Raw genomic sequence first — 15,207 nt, forward strand, 5'->3', positions numbered from 1 at the left:
GAACTATAGTGCATTGATAATTCTTCCAAATTATCGATAATATTGAGAAATGTGGTTTTATCGATAATATCAATAGTTTTCGCTTTTACAATACTATGAATAGGCGCTCTTCTAGTTGATATTTTCAAAACTATTCATAGTTTTCAATCGATCAATGCCATCGGTGTCGAGAATAATGTCCATATCATCATCATACCGATAATATTGTATTCAAATATATTCAAATTCATGATGTAGATGGCAAATATATATATGGATGCACATATGTACCTTAACCTATTTCTCTGTATGTTTGCTTGTATTTTATAACGTAGAAGTACAAATTTGTATATGTATGCGAATATCTAGTATATTAAAAATATATGTGCGCACCTTGTGAGCAAGCGCATATATATATCACATACTTCGTACATTACACACATCCATACAATACTATATTTACAGCGTTACATACACAACAGTTTAATTGACAATGAATTGATTTCATCAATGACTTTTTAAAAATATTTTTTAAAGAAGATTGGGTATTTAAAATAGCAAAAAGATGGATTGTAAAAAGAAGCCAATTTATTTAATTCTTTCATCTAACCAGTTTCTATCAAAAAAAAATTTATCATGTTATCTATATTTTTATCATATATTATTATCAAACCATCTTTTTCTGTGTATCACTCATTTCTTCCAGACTACAAAATGTGGTCTAAGAAATTTTTGTAAGCGTATAAATGGGAAGGGTGGAGTCATGAAAAACCCACCCCTCTATGTACATGCAACGATATGCATGCATTTAGATTGCTACACACATTCATGAATATATGCCATTGTATATATATATATATATATATATATATATATATATATATATATGTGTGTGTGTGTGTGTGTGTGTGTGTGTGTGAATGTGTGTAGCAACCACATGTTTGCATAAGACTTGTACCTATTATCATAGAATCAGTAATCTTTGTATGTAACTATAAGGATAGAATTTTAATTCCCTCATTATTATATTAATATTAAGAGTATTCTAGAATTAAAAAAAAACAGCGGATGTGATCTTTCTAAAACTTTCTAACCTACTCTGTATTAAAGACATATACTTTCTCCTCCTGCATAACATTGGGGACCTTAAACAAGGCCGTGAACTGAACAAGAACGCACAGATTTTTATTTTCAAATTCTTACACATTAAATCTTTTTACTCCATAATATAGCAAAGAAAATTGAATATGCATTCTGGCCACATTTTTACACTATGAATGGAAATATTGTCCGATATCTCCACGATGTTCTTCAATATTCTGATTGCTAGACAAAATCGAGATTATGTAACAATGTTGCTGGACATTTCATGCTAATAGGATAACGATCGATTGACATCAAAATTTGAAACAGTACTTCCATTTTGATATTAAAATCACATGAGAAATTTTATTTAGCTAAAGTGTTACATCATCGAACGATCGTGCTTACTTGCATACGAGGGTACAGAAATTGACAAAACATGATCATTTCGGATTTTTGAAATTTGATACATATCTTCGCTTAAAACGCTAACGCTGTATACCAAAATTCATGCTCTTTTTGTTTTGCAGTCATCGAGTTCACCTGCATCAGACAAATAGACTTCTGAATAAATTTCGTTCAAAATTTGTTAGGAATTTACAAATTTTGTAAATGCCAAATACCACATTTCATTTGCCTAGATTTGTTATTTGTGTAGATAGACTTCACAGACAGGCATACATAAGCTCAAACATGTGTTTTTTCGGACTCAGGAAGGTCTGAAAAGTAAAGATTGGGGTGGAATCTCAAGTTCGAATTTTTTGAGGATTACAATACTTTTTCTTTATATACTTTCAAATACGAGAAAGTATGAAATGAAAGAAAGAAATCTTCACGACTTAAGTGATATTTAACAATTTTCATGTAGTTTCAGATTCTTTATGCCTTTTTTAAAGTTCCTTCCTGCAATGCATTTAATATTTGTTTAGAATTCTTATGGCTCTTTTAATATTCTTGTTTGTATTTACTTAATATCCTTGACCATGCCTGCTTTAATATGAAAAAATATTTAATAATTTACTAGGAAAGCATTCACTTGCTGTTTTTCAAATTTGGTAATATTGCAAATTCCAGCCGCCTTTGGCAACCAGCTTGTCCGACGGATCGTTTAATGACCGCTAAAATTTTTAATTAAGCGTTTTATGTAATTTAGTCTTAATCGCTTCTTCAGCAAAATATTTTAAAGCTTCAGTATTCATAAAACAGAATACTTTTAATTCGCGCCATTCTGTAAATTTTACTTATTGTTCTCCTCCCTAAAATTCGTAAAAAAAAAAAAAAAAAAAAAAAAAAAAGGAAAGGGGGTATATTTCTAGCTTTTTAAGAATGTAATTTCTAACCTTAAGAAATGTAATAGTTAGCATTTTTCCTTCATGTTATTAGTATTTTAAATATAAATTTAATTCTTTTACAGATTCTTCTCAGAATTAAGTAAAATATCGCTCACTTTCCTAAAATATGCTTTTCCAATAATTATTTGTATTACAAACATAAATTTTATTTCACTATTTTGCTCATTTACTTTTTGCATTAATATCGACAGTAATTCGGATTGTAAAATAAAAATGAAAATATATTTTCAATTTTAATACTGATTCTTATCAATATACTTGTTTTCCAGAATTCCTGTTTTTTTTTTTTTTTTTTTTTTTTTTTTTCACTTATTATTATTATTTGTTGATACGTTTCATATTCATCCGAAATTCTTATACATCTTTGTATTCTTGTTGGAGAAATGCTTAAAATATTTTTTGAAAAACTGCTTAAACGTAGGAAAAAAATTGCAAAGCAAAATATTTATATAATTCAAAAGATAATTTTTTAAACTTTAGATGATGTAAAAATAATTTTTGTACTTTAATATTTTTGTAAGCTATCTCGGAAAAACGCCATTTTTAATTAAAATTAAAAAAAAACACCCCAAGGTGCACATTTCCACCCTCCAAATTATGTATATAGGTATTAAATTTGGTTATTTTAAGTCAAATGGTTTTACCAGAAGAAAGCCAACACACACACACACGTGCATATTCATTCTAATTATAATTAAAGATTAACCACCGTAGTTACAATAAGGATTGAAGAGTTTTAACAGGAGCATGTTTGATTAAAAAAAGTTTCAATGGAAATTAGCTGGGGTTCGTTAGTTTTTGAAAGCTGAAAATAATGGAATGAATATAACATTCTTAGATATATGGGTGTTGAATATGTATATGTCGTATATTCATGTAAAAATGTATGTAGCATTTAGAAATATACGTACTTACATATATACTTATGGAACTAATAGTATGTATATATATACTGCGGCGTAGGGCTGTGCCAATTTTCGATTTATCGAAAAAAAAAAAAAAAATCGTCGCCATACAATAAATCGATATTCACAATTAATTTGCATTTTTCGATTTCATTTTGATTTCCGATTAGCGTTTATTTTGTTGCTTTTCATTGATTTTTTCTCGTCATACTTAATTTTTGTTAATATTTCTGTAAATATTATCATATTTTAATATATAAAATTACTTGATTTAAGCATTTAATTTAGGAATAAACTATTTTCTATTTCCAAACCGAACTGTACAATCACCAAATTTATATTTAATTATAATAAAAGAATTATGTATCTTTAATTTTAATTTATATTTACAATTCAAGTAAATTTTATTATGCTTTATTCATTTTAAACATGCGAAATACCTTCCAGAAATAATGGTAAAGCAGTTCTGCAATAGTTTTCAATAGCTTTATGAATTAAATTGAAACTCATACTAAGATTATCCAATCCTAAGATTTATTGAACTCCAAATGTATCTTTCAGAAACAGATGCCAAAAATTATTTAACTAAAAAACACTTATAGCATTTATCCAGTTAAGAAATTACGGTCCAATTAAAACATTAAATAAGATATTAATTATTATTTCATTAAAATACATTAAATTTGAAGTGTAAAGCAAATATATTTAATTCTATCATTGCCATCATTTCTCAAGCATTTTTTTGTTTCACTCTTTCTATATAAATTTTTATAAGTCTAAATTTTGTAATGCATTACAAAAATTTATTTACGTATAAACATTGTAAAGCTAAAAAACTGAAGTTTTAATAAATTCTATTTAAATAAAAGTTGCCTTTTTTTTAAAAAAAAAAATTATTCTAATGATTTTTAAAATCTCTGATTTTAATTTATTATAATAATTTAAAAAAAAACATTTTTAGTGCCGAAATTGGAATTTTTTAAATCATTGTATTGTTGTTTTAGGCAGCACTTAATACATAGCAATTTAATACATAAATATTCTTATTAAATAAATTTGAATTTAAAAAGCAATTTCTTTCAACAATGAATGCAAATACTATATCTTATTGTAAGATAATATATTATTAACAAATAAATATTATTGTAGAATGTATATATATGTAGAATGATTGTTCCATGAGAAAAAAAAACTTTGCTCTAAATTAGTATAGCAGATAATTTTCAAATTCTATGTTTCAGGCATGTATAAACAAATATAAAAGTAGCGCGAAATTGAAATTTTCAGTTGTGCATTGAAGTTAAAACTTCTGTAATAAATATGAAGCTATATATAATCTCAAACAATCTGGAGCAAAAAAATGCATCAGTCTTTGAAGTCTTTTAGATCTCCCAACAATAATACATTTAAGACAGAATAGTATCAATGATTTTAATGCAAGACAAAATTACTATGCTGAAGCTTAAGCAACTGCCAAAAAATTTTTCCTACACATCTAGCATATATTATGTATTTGTCCTAATACAGGATTTTTGCATAAATAGTAACAACACATGCAGAAGCGGCGGTAGCAGGGGGTCAATTGCCCCCCTGACGGCAGCCTCTTGCCCACCCACCCCGTCGGTGAGAAATTCAGAGTTTCGTCGGCAAAAGTGTTCACCATTTCATAATGGTTGTAGAGAGTTCAGCATTATCGAATATGATTATTTAAAATCCACCTTAAAGTTAATATATTGTAAACAATAGAAATATCCAAGTAATGGTTAAAGTGTTATGCCTATATTTGGAAAAATCAAGGGGGGGAGGGTAAGTCAATAATCGATAGAGCGGTAGGTCAATAATATGCCATATTTTGCGGCCAATTTTTGGTAGACCAAACAAAGAACTGAATGCAATGGATGTCAAAGACGTTAAGTTCGCAGATTTTCAGACATCTGATTCAAATGTCTTTCATTAAGCTTATAATTTGTACTACTTTTGGCAATATAACCGACAAGGTAACAAGTGAATAAGATATTTATTGACAAGGTGATATTCTCATTTTTCTAGCAATTTTTGGTCGTTCGACTAAACTCAATGTGGTGAGTGCCGAAGATGTTAAATCTGCAGATTGTCAGACATTTGATTGAAATGTCGTTCACTTAGCTGATAATTTGAATTAGATTTGGCAATATATCCGACAAGTGAATAAGATACCGCATTCTGCCGATGACTTTTGGGCTGCCCACTATGAACTAAATATGATGTATGTCGAAGAATATATCCACAGATTTTCAGACATTTGATTCAAATGTCGTTCATCAAGCTTTTAACTTGCACTACTTTTGGCAATATCGGCCTATGGGGTCAATTCACGGTCACATGTCAAGTACCAAACAAACCGCTTCTGTTCAATTTTCAACCGTTCTGCGCATGTCGGGATGTCTGCCGATAACGTTGATGAAACCATTGTTTAGTAAATATTACGCTAGCCGATCAATTATTAAAAACTTCTGCTTTTTTTTTAAAGATATTATCTTGAATTATTTTCTCCAAATTTTCTTAGTTATATAATTTTATTTCTTATATTAAAATTTTAATTAGTATTTTCAATGGAATTATTGTGTTTGCATAATTAATTAACATTGCTTTTTAATTCGTTTGGTGCCTCTTTATTCTTTCCTTTCCCATATCCCCTCCCTTTTTTTTTATCCGAAGGGTACATTTTGACAAATGACTATGGCAGTGTTTATGAAAAATTACATATGTTCTTTTTTACATATTATTTAAATAGTATTGAACCGTGAATCTTATGAATATTGTTCCCACAGTTAGTTCTTTTTAAAAATAATTATTACTCTTAGATAAGTTAATATTTTAAAGCATACTAATAAAATTATTATATATTTTTTTCTTATGTAATTACTTTTATAAATATTGAGACTTTGATGTCTTCAGTTTGCTCAGAGGAAAGAACATGAAACTCAAATTAGTATATATTGAATAAATTATGTTTACAATTTCAAATTATGAAATATAAAAGGTATGGATACTTTTTTTTAAATCTATGCAACTTATGAATAAATAATTTCATTTTATTTTGTAGAAATCATTAAAGGAAAACAAACAAAATCACACTTTCATAATTTTTATTTACACATTACAAACACATTTATATATATATATTATATATATATATATATATATATATATATATATATATATATTATATATATATATATATATATATATATATATATATATATATAGAGAGAGAGAGAGAGAGAGAGAGAGAGAGATAAAATATATGTGATAATTATTTGAAAAAATATGATGAAGTGTATGTTTCAATGTACTCACTAATTCAAAAAACTAAAAAAAAACTATTTACTATTTATTAACATTTATTTTTCTAGACACTTAGAAATAATATAAACACAGTATGACAAGAATGTCAATGTAAATGATGAAATCAATTTTATTCAACAGAAACATCCTAGATACTAAAGAACAGTTTTTTTTTATCACTAATAAAAACATAATGTTGAACAATATACTTTTAAACCAGAACATTTATGAAATTTTTTTAAATGCTAAAGTTACATTGATAAAAATTACATTGAATGAATATCATAAAATAAAACAAAAACATACAATACAGTAAATTTAATAAACAAGAATAAGGTCATGATATATATATATATATATATATATATATATATATATATACAGAGAGAGAGAGAGAAGTTAAATAGGATATAAAGAAGAGTTGAAAGAAACACTTTTGTGCTTTCACAGAATTTTATAATTCAAAATTGATATATTAAAGAAATAGAAAAAAAAAAAAAAAGGAAGTGAAGCATGCATGTAGCAATGAAGTTGGGAATAAAAATTATATAATAAATGCTGATATGGAAATTGATTTTCAATGAAAAGACTTTTATTTATTAAAACAGAAATCACTTAGGTGCACAGTGTTATAACAGGATATTATGATAGCAGTCAATTTCATTTTAAATGCAATAAACTATTGACATTTCATTTTTAACAATAGAAAAGTTGTTTTATATAAATTCACTTTGAATCCATCACAAATCTGCAAATGTAATTAGAAAACTAGTAATGTTCACTTCCACCTAAGTTTAGCATTATAGCAGTTGTTATCTTTGCAACAGGAGTTTGTTTACTTACATTAATTAAATTTAGATAAGATTTTGAAAAAAATGCAATGTAATACTCATGTAAACATTTTAAAACCTTCTAAGCATATTCAAAATTATCAGAAATTTCACCAAATGTGAATAAAGTAAATTAGAAATGCACTCACATTTTATTTGATTGTTTTTGGTGGCAAATCGTTTACCGATTTCTTTTTCTTCGACGAGTTTTTCTAACAAATTACTGGAATAGCTATATTTAATAAATGGACACACACGGAATGAATTCTTCAAAATGATCGGAGCATATCACCGACTTCGAAGGCTTGGAAAAATCTATACCAATGTTATCAACCCAAGTCAGGATTGTTGAAAGGAAAATAAGAAAACATTTTATCATGACGGTCACTCTTGTGTTTCGCATTAAAGCATCCATCAGCATACCAGTATTTCCTCTTTTAGCACATTATAAGAGGAAATAAAATGACTCAAAAATTATAACTTCAAATGTAAACAAAAAATTCCGCTTCATATTCGGCGGAGAACGTTAATGGCAGACTAATAGACGAAAGCGGTGCGGATGAAACTTAAATGCCATGCGCGAATAGCTCATGAATGTGACTTTTACGTCACATGAATTGACCCCATTGGATATTTATTGGCAATATCGGTCAATATTGGCCTGTCGGATTTGTCTTGTCCCCCCGTCGGCAAATCTCTACAGCCACCTCTGAACACATGTGAAATAAAATTTTGTGTAAATGCCCTTTTCTGAATGGGAATCCCTTCCCATTCACCTCAAAGAGCACAAGAATGGACAAGGAAAACACACACACAGCTAAAACGATGACCATTAGGACTCAGAAATTCCAACTCATTTAAAAGTGTTTGAGTTCTCGATCGATATTGATCAAACTTCCGATACTTAGTATATTTTCGATAGATATCGAACTGCCAACACTTATCGAATTTTTTTTTATATATATCGAATTTTCGATACATTCCGAATTTTCAAGACTAAAGTGAATCAGTCTTGGCAATGTTTTAAGAATATATACATATTTTTTTGGATTTCAAGGCATTGTTTTGTTATCGGCGGGAAATATGTGTTGTTCTTTTCTTTTCTTTTTAACCCGCGTGCTTTTCATTAATATGGGCTTTTATATTTCTAAAAGTGTCTAATTTTTCTTGTTTTATATTTTTAAAAAATGCTTTTTCCCAATTTCATATTTCTTATTACAATATTTTATATTTTATTTAAGGTAAAGATTATTTGTAATGGATAAATTTGATTAATTCGATTTATTTCACTTCATGTGATTGGATTTTTTGCGCTTTTTTCAAATTTTCACACAGTTTAAAAGTTTTATTTTCTTTTCCTTTTTTATTCAAGTTCTTTTTTTAATTTTCAAATACACAGTATTTTTTAACAATTTAAAAAATTCCTGTATTCAATTGACTTAAGAAATCATTTGTGAAATTATTATTTTTCCGTTTTAATGTAAAGATATTTTAGAAGCTATTTGTCATTCTTTTACCTGTTTTTTATATAATTTTTTTCTATTTCTCCCCTTTATCTAAATTTTCTTTATATTTTAATTTAATTTCAATTTTTTTTTATTTCTTTCCTAATTTCATAATATGCCAAAATATCGGTAAAATAATTGGCTAGAATTTTAATATTCAGAAAAATAGCGTTGTACTTGAGTGTTGGTTATTTTTCTCATTGAGTTTATATTAATGATGATATATTATGGATATTTTTTGTTTATTTGATCATGGTTAAGACCTTTCCCAAAAAAATTTAATTATTGTATCATTCGTTAGTAAATAAATTAACCCTCCATAGTATTTATTAATTTTTTTTTATTTCAGAATTACTATTTTACGTCTCTTTAATTTTAAAATAGTAAATTGAATGATTAATTTTAATTATCTAATATACATATTGTTAAAATTCTGGTGCATATTTAAATTAAATTACAATAATGCTATTAAAATAAGAGCAAACATTTTATGTAATTCATATACAAAATTGATTTTTCCAAGGCGAATTCAGGCTTTACTGAAACTACTTAATTTGACTTGTTAAAGGCATTATTATGACGTTTTCCTCTTTTTTTTAAATGAAAAATAAAAGAAACTGAAGGATTTTTTAAAATCAGCTTTAAAAATGTAAAATTTTGAAAATTATTAATTCATTGAAAAAACACAATATGATAAATTGTAACATGCAGACATTTGGTATTGACACACTTTATTTGGCTTTGGTATTGACACACTTTAATAAAGAGATTTTAGCATAATTATTTTCTAATTATTTTTATTGAAAAGAACACAGATACTTTTATTATATAAAAGGAAATTTCCTTTTATTTGGAATCCTTTTGATTATTCAGTATGTTAAGAGATGTTGTTTATAATTTATAATAGCTGTAAATAAATAATGATATCACGATGTATCGAAAAATATCGATATGCGTTGGACGATATATAGAGATGATGAAGTTCGATCATTGCCCCGCCCTAGTAGTCGAAAATATCGACGTATGTTACATTCTTAATGGAAAAGTAAACTTGTTAATGGTTGACTTTGAATTGAAATAGAGTGAGAAAGAGGTCATTTTTAAATAGAAAACGTAATGACTGGCGATTTTCTGGGCAAGCTCTGGAGCAGTCGTCTCATGTCCCGCGACTGAGGGGCTTCAATATCTATGACGTATATCGCAGTTCTATGTTTAGAGCTATAATTTTGCATTATTCACAGTTTTGCTCACTTTACTGTTTTTCACAAAAAGTAAGAAAGAAAATGAATGAATAAAAAGAACTAAATAAAACTCGGTGGGAATGAGCATTAACGGAAATACGGGTGAAAGAAAAAAAAAAAAAAAAAACAGATCAATAAAAAAAGAATTTAAAAGTCATGGTATTCAGGTAATTCCGAAGATATGAAAGCGTTAAAAGCTAAAAAGGAACCTCGGATATTATTAATTCAAGGACATCTTTTAAACTAAAAGCCTAAAAAGAATAGTTATCGATCTTTTGTTTATCCAAAGAAAGAGATGAATTTTGAGTACAATCATTTGGTCGATTTCTGGTGTTTAAAGCGATTTTTTTTTTTCAAAATTGCCAGCATTGAAGGGATTATGTTTTTTCTTCAAAAATGTTATAATCGCTCATTATGTATCAAAAATGTTATAATCGCACTTCCATTTTTAATTATGTAAGATCATTAAAATTAAGATGATATAAAAGTATTATGTTCCTAAAAGAAATTCTAGTGAAAAATTATGAATACAATCAATTAAACAAAAATTCTTTAACAATAAATGACAAATATTTAAATAAAAATTATTTAGCGTGTATCGTTTTGTCCCCTGCAAACTGAAATCTGGAGGAAATTCATGCCAATTAATAATGAAAATGGTGAAAGATAGTTTTCTGTTCTAAAATGTGTCAAGACGTATTTGTGGAATAGTATGAGCCAACCGTCTCTATCATTTATTAAAAATGATGTCTCGAAAAAATTATACAGAAATTCTCCTAATTAAAAGTCAGAAAAGCGATATTTTAATAGCTTTCAATATTTGTTTTTATATTTGTAAAATTGTATTCTCATTTTTATTTCTGTTATTACCATATCAATAGTATGCTTTTAATACTACTTAATATGTACTTATATACTTGGCTCTAAAATGTAATTTCATCCTTTTTATTATCCAGCATCATAATTACTATTAAAGTATCAACATCTTTTAAAAATATTTATTTGTTAGTGTTCAGAATGGCGAATAAATCATTCAGCCCTTGAGTTATAGAAAGTTGGCAATGAATTCGCATGAAAGTTAGAAAGTTCCGCATGTAAGTTAGAAAGAATATAAAATTTATCTTAATAATTCTTCGCTTTTAATAAAATTTACTATCGGTCATAAGAAAAAACACCTAGTGATTTAAGAACTTAAGCCTATTTTTATTTTCTTATATTCGAAATATACAAAGAGAAAATGATATAATTGTCAAAAAATTCGAACTCGAGATTTTGACGTATCTTAATATTTCGTACCTACCGAAGCACAGTTTGAGAATTGTCTGTCTGTGAACACGATGGCAGAAAAAGCTTTAAGCTAGATGGGTAACATTTAACGTGAGGCCTTTACAGCACATTTTCAGATTTCTAATAAATTTTGAACGAAATACATTCAAAAGTAATCTCCCAGTCAAAGTACAAGTGAATCAATACCTTCAAAATGTAAAGAACTACGTGGATAAAATTTGGTATATAAATTTACCATCTAAAACATAGAACCATATTGAATTTTAAGCCAGATTCATCGACAGGTTGACTGTCTACTTGGCTTATATTTTCGCATGCATATAAAGGCTATAAATAAAAAAAAATTGCAGCGATTTTTGAAATTTGGGGAATAAATGAAATTTGGTATATTATAATACCAAATTTCATTTATTTATATTAATATCATTAATATTGATACTAAAATTGTAATTCTATAAAAAAGCTTGGTTTCAGTTGCTCAGAAGAAAAAAAAACCCATCCATACTGCATTGCTTTTTACTATAGTACAAGCACAGAACTCTCATTAGCCGATATCTGAAAATAAAATTCTGATCATGGAATTGCCCGAGCGTCAGAAATTTGTAGTGGAAGAGAGTAAAGAACATTTATTTGAGATTTCGAAGAGACACTTCCTACTGATTTGATTGTATAAGTTTCCTTCCTTAACTTAATGAAAAACAACAATAATAAATTCATTAAGAATTTTTTTATTGTTTATTATAAAATTTGATTGCTTGAACATCATTATATCCATCTGATTTAGATTGACCCAGAGACAAAATGAAATCACTGTCATATTAATTTTTTATATTATTAAAAATATTTTTTAATAAAAGATAAAAAATAAAGGGCAGCAAAGATATATTTCTCTGTACAAATGAATTGAAATAACATGCATAAAATAATAGTGTAGGACTTGCCTTAAAATAAGCAAAAAAGAGTAAAAGTTAAAAGCACAAAAAAGTTTACTTTGTAATTTCATTGCTATTAAAATAGTTTGCTTAAAAGTGGCTTAAAATTATTCAGCGGCCATAACCTTATATTGTCAAAGTCCGCTACTGAATGGAGTCAAAATTATGATGTAACGGTCATTCACTGAGAACCTACTTCATTCAGATGAATTTAAATAAAGCTTTTATTTTTATTTAAGTTGAAAATGAAAGAATTTCAATTTTAATTTATAAAAAAAATTAAAAAGGTGAAGTTGCTTTCACAATGATAAAAATAAAGCGTTCTTTTATTTGAGAAAAAAAATTGATGGACAATTAATAACAATTTGGGGTTCATATAAATGATCGCGACTCGTACAACGCAGCGCGTTTTGAATATGTTGGAAATAATTTAGAAAAATTAAAAAAGGTCATTTAAATTTCCAATTAATCGCTATTAATAAATTCTAATCCACACATCTTTTTATAACCGATGAAGAATGACTGAATAAATGTTCCAAAAAAGAACAAGGGATCATTTTTGGGAGCCTGAGATAATACGAAAATAAGCAGAAAATCTTAATGAAATTGACGTATTTAGGATGCACATTAATTGCTGGATTTGAAACACTTAGAATTTCCTTTATCTGGTGCAACTGAATCCCAAATAAAAGGCTACAGAGAGTGATTGACTGAAAGATAGATTTATAAAAAACAAATGCTTGGGTTTGATTTCTAGTTTGCTCTTTCGAGCCATAAATTGACTTAGACGCATAATGGCCGCTTAGATTTTATTAGTAATCATTTAGATTTGGGAACCAAAGGTTAATTTAAGTAATAACTCAGACATTTGTATTCAGAGATCCAGGGAATCGGTTAGCGAAACATTTGGATTTAATCTAATGTTGGTTTACACAGTTGGTAACACAGTTTTTTTTTTTTTTGTGTGTGTGTGTGTGTGGGAAAACGGCAAACAATTTTCATTGGATTAATTTTTATTTTTCAGTCAAGAATCTAGAACTATAACTTAATTTTGTAGTATTTTAATAGTCAATAATGGATTTGTGGTGACGCTTTATAAGCCAGATAACAGCTACGAGACATGAGAAATTTCTTTTGTCTAGTAGTCTTGTTACTCGGCTACGAACCCAAAGGTTGCGAGTTCGATCCTCGCTTATCGCCAATAGCAACAATTGGTGACCCTGGTTTTACGATGACAACAGATAGCGAACATTCTACGACTGAAACAACTACTGTTATGGATGCCGAAGCAAATAAAGTAAGCATAAAAATTCCACCATTTTGGTGTGAAAAACCAGACATTTGGTTTTATCAAGTTGAAGCTCAGTTTGAAATAAATAAAATTTCTACTGAAGAAACTAAATTCAACTATTTGGTTTCCCAGCTTGAACCGAAATATGTTGAGCATATATGGGATATTATTAAGGACACTAAGCCTAATAAATATGCCCTGGCGAAAGAAAGACTTTTAAATATGTTCAAAGAAAGTGAAAACAAGAGAATTCAGCGCATAGTTACTGGAATAGACCTTGGCGATAACAAGCCAAGTCAGCTTTTGCAGAAGATGAAAAATTTAGGAGCGGATGATTTTTCAGAAAAAGTGTTGAAATCTTTATGGCTGGATAAAATGCCTGATTTTATTCGAAATATTCTTCTTGTAAGTGAAGAAGGTTTAAACAAACTGGCTACGATGGCTGATAAAATTCATGAGATGAAATCGGAAAAGGAAGTTTGTGCTGTTTCGCCAAATGTTAACTATACTGATGCTTTATTTGCAAGAATAGCTGCTTTAGAACAAAAAATTGATTCACTGCAAATAAATGACCGTTCTAGATCCAAATTTATAAATCATCGCCGGAATATATCTCGAAGCCGCAGTCGTTCAACTAAGCGATTTAACCAGAAAGGTAAATATTGTTTTTATCATTTTAAATTTGGCGATCGTTGCCGACCTGAAAAATGTTACTCGCCATGTGCTTGGAGCGAAAAGGCGGGAAACTCCAAGATGCAACAGGATTAGCGGCTACCGCTGTTGCTGATATTAATGAAAGCCGCAAGTTTCGTTTATTTGTAAAGGACAAAAACACAGGACTGCGGTTCTTAGTGGATTCAGGAGCTGATGTTAGTCTTATTCCTGCAACTCATCGAAATAAAACAACAGATGATTTTAAACTATATGCGGCGAATGGAACAGAAATTCCTACTTATGGAATTAAAATTTTGAACTTAAATTTAGGACTTAGAAGAGAATTTAAATTTCCTTTTATATTAGCTAAAGTTGATAAAGCAATAATAGGAGCTGACTTTTTGAATAAATTTAAGCTTTTAATAGATATTCATAACAAACAACTTATTGATGGAATAACTAATCTGTCCGTTCGACACCACGTAACAACAATATCTGTTGATGATGTTATTAGTACTTTGGATAAAACTTCTAAATATGCTAATTTGTTACAACAATATCCAAATTTAACTAAACCTAATTTAACAGTATCTAAATTTGAACATGATGTTGAGCATTTTATCACAACAAAAGGACAACCTACTTATTCCAAAGCTAGACAACTGGATTCCAAGCGATTACATATAGCAAAACAGGAATTTCAATACATGTTAGAAAATGATATTATTCGACCATCTAAATCGCAATGGTCCAGCCCTCTTCACATGGTGCCTAAGAAAGATGGTTCCTTCCGACCATGTGGGGATTATCGACGTTTGAAC

The sequence above is a fragment of the Argiope bruennichi genome, chromosome 1 (assembly GCF_947563725.1).
Source record: "Argiope bruennichi chromosome 1, qqArgBrue1.1, whole genome shotgun sequence".
NCBI classification, from domain to species: domain Eukaryota; kingdom Metazoa; phylum Arthropoda; class Arachnida; order Araneae; family Araneidae; genus Argiope; species Argiope bruennichi.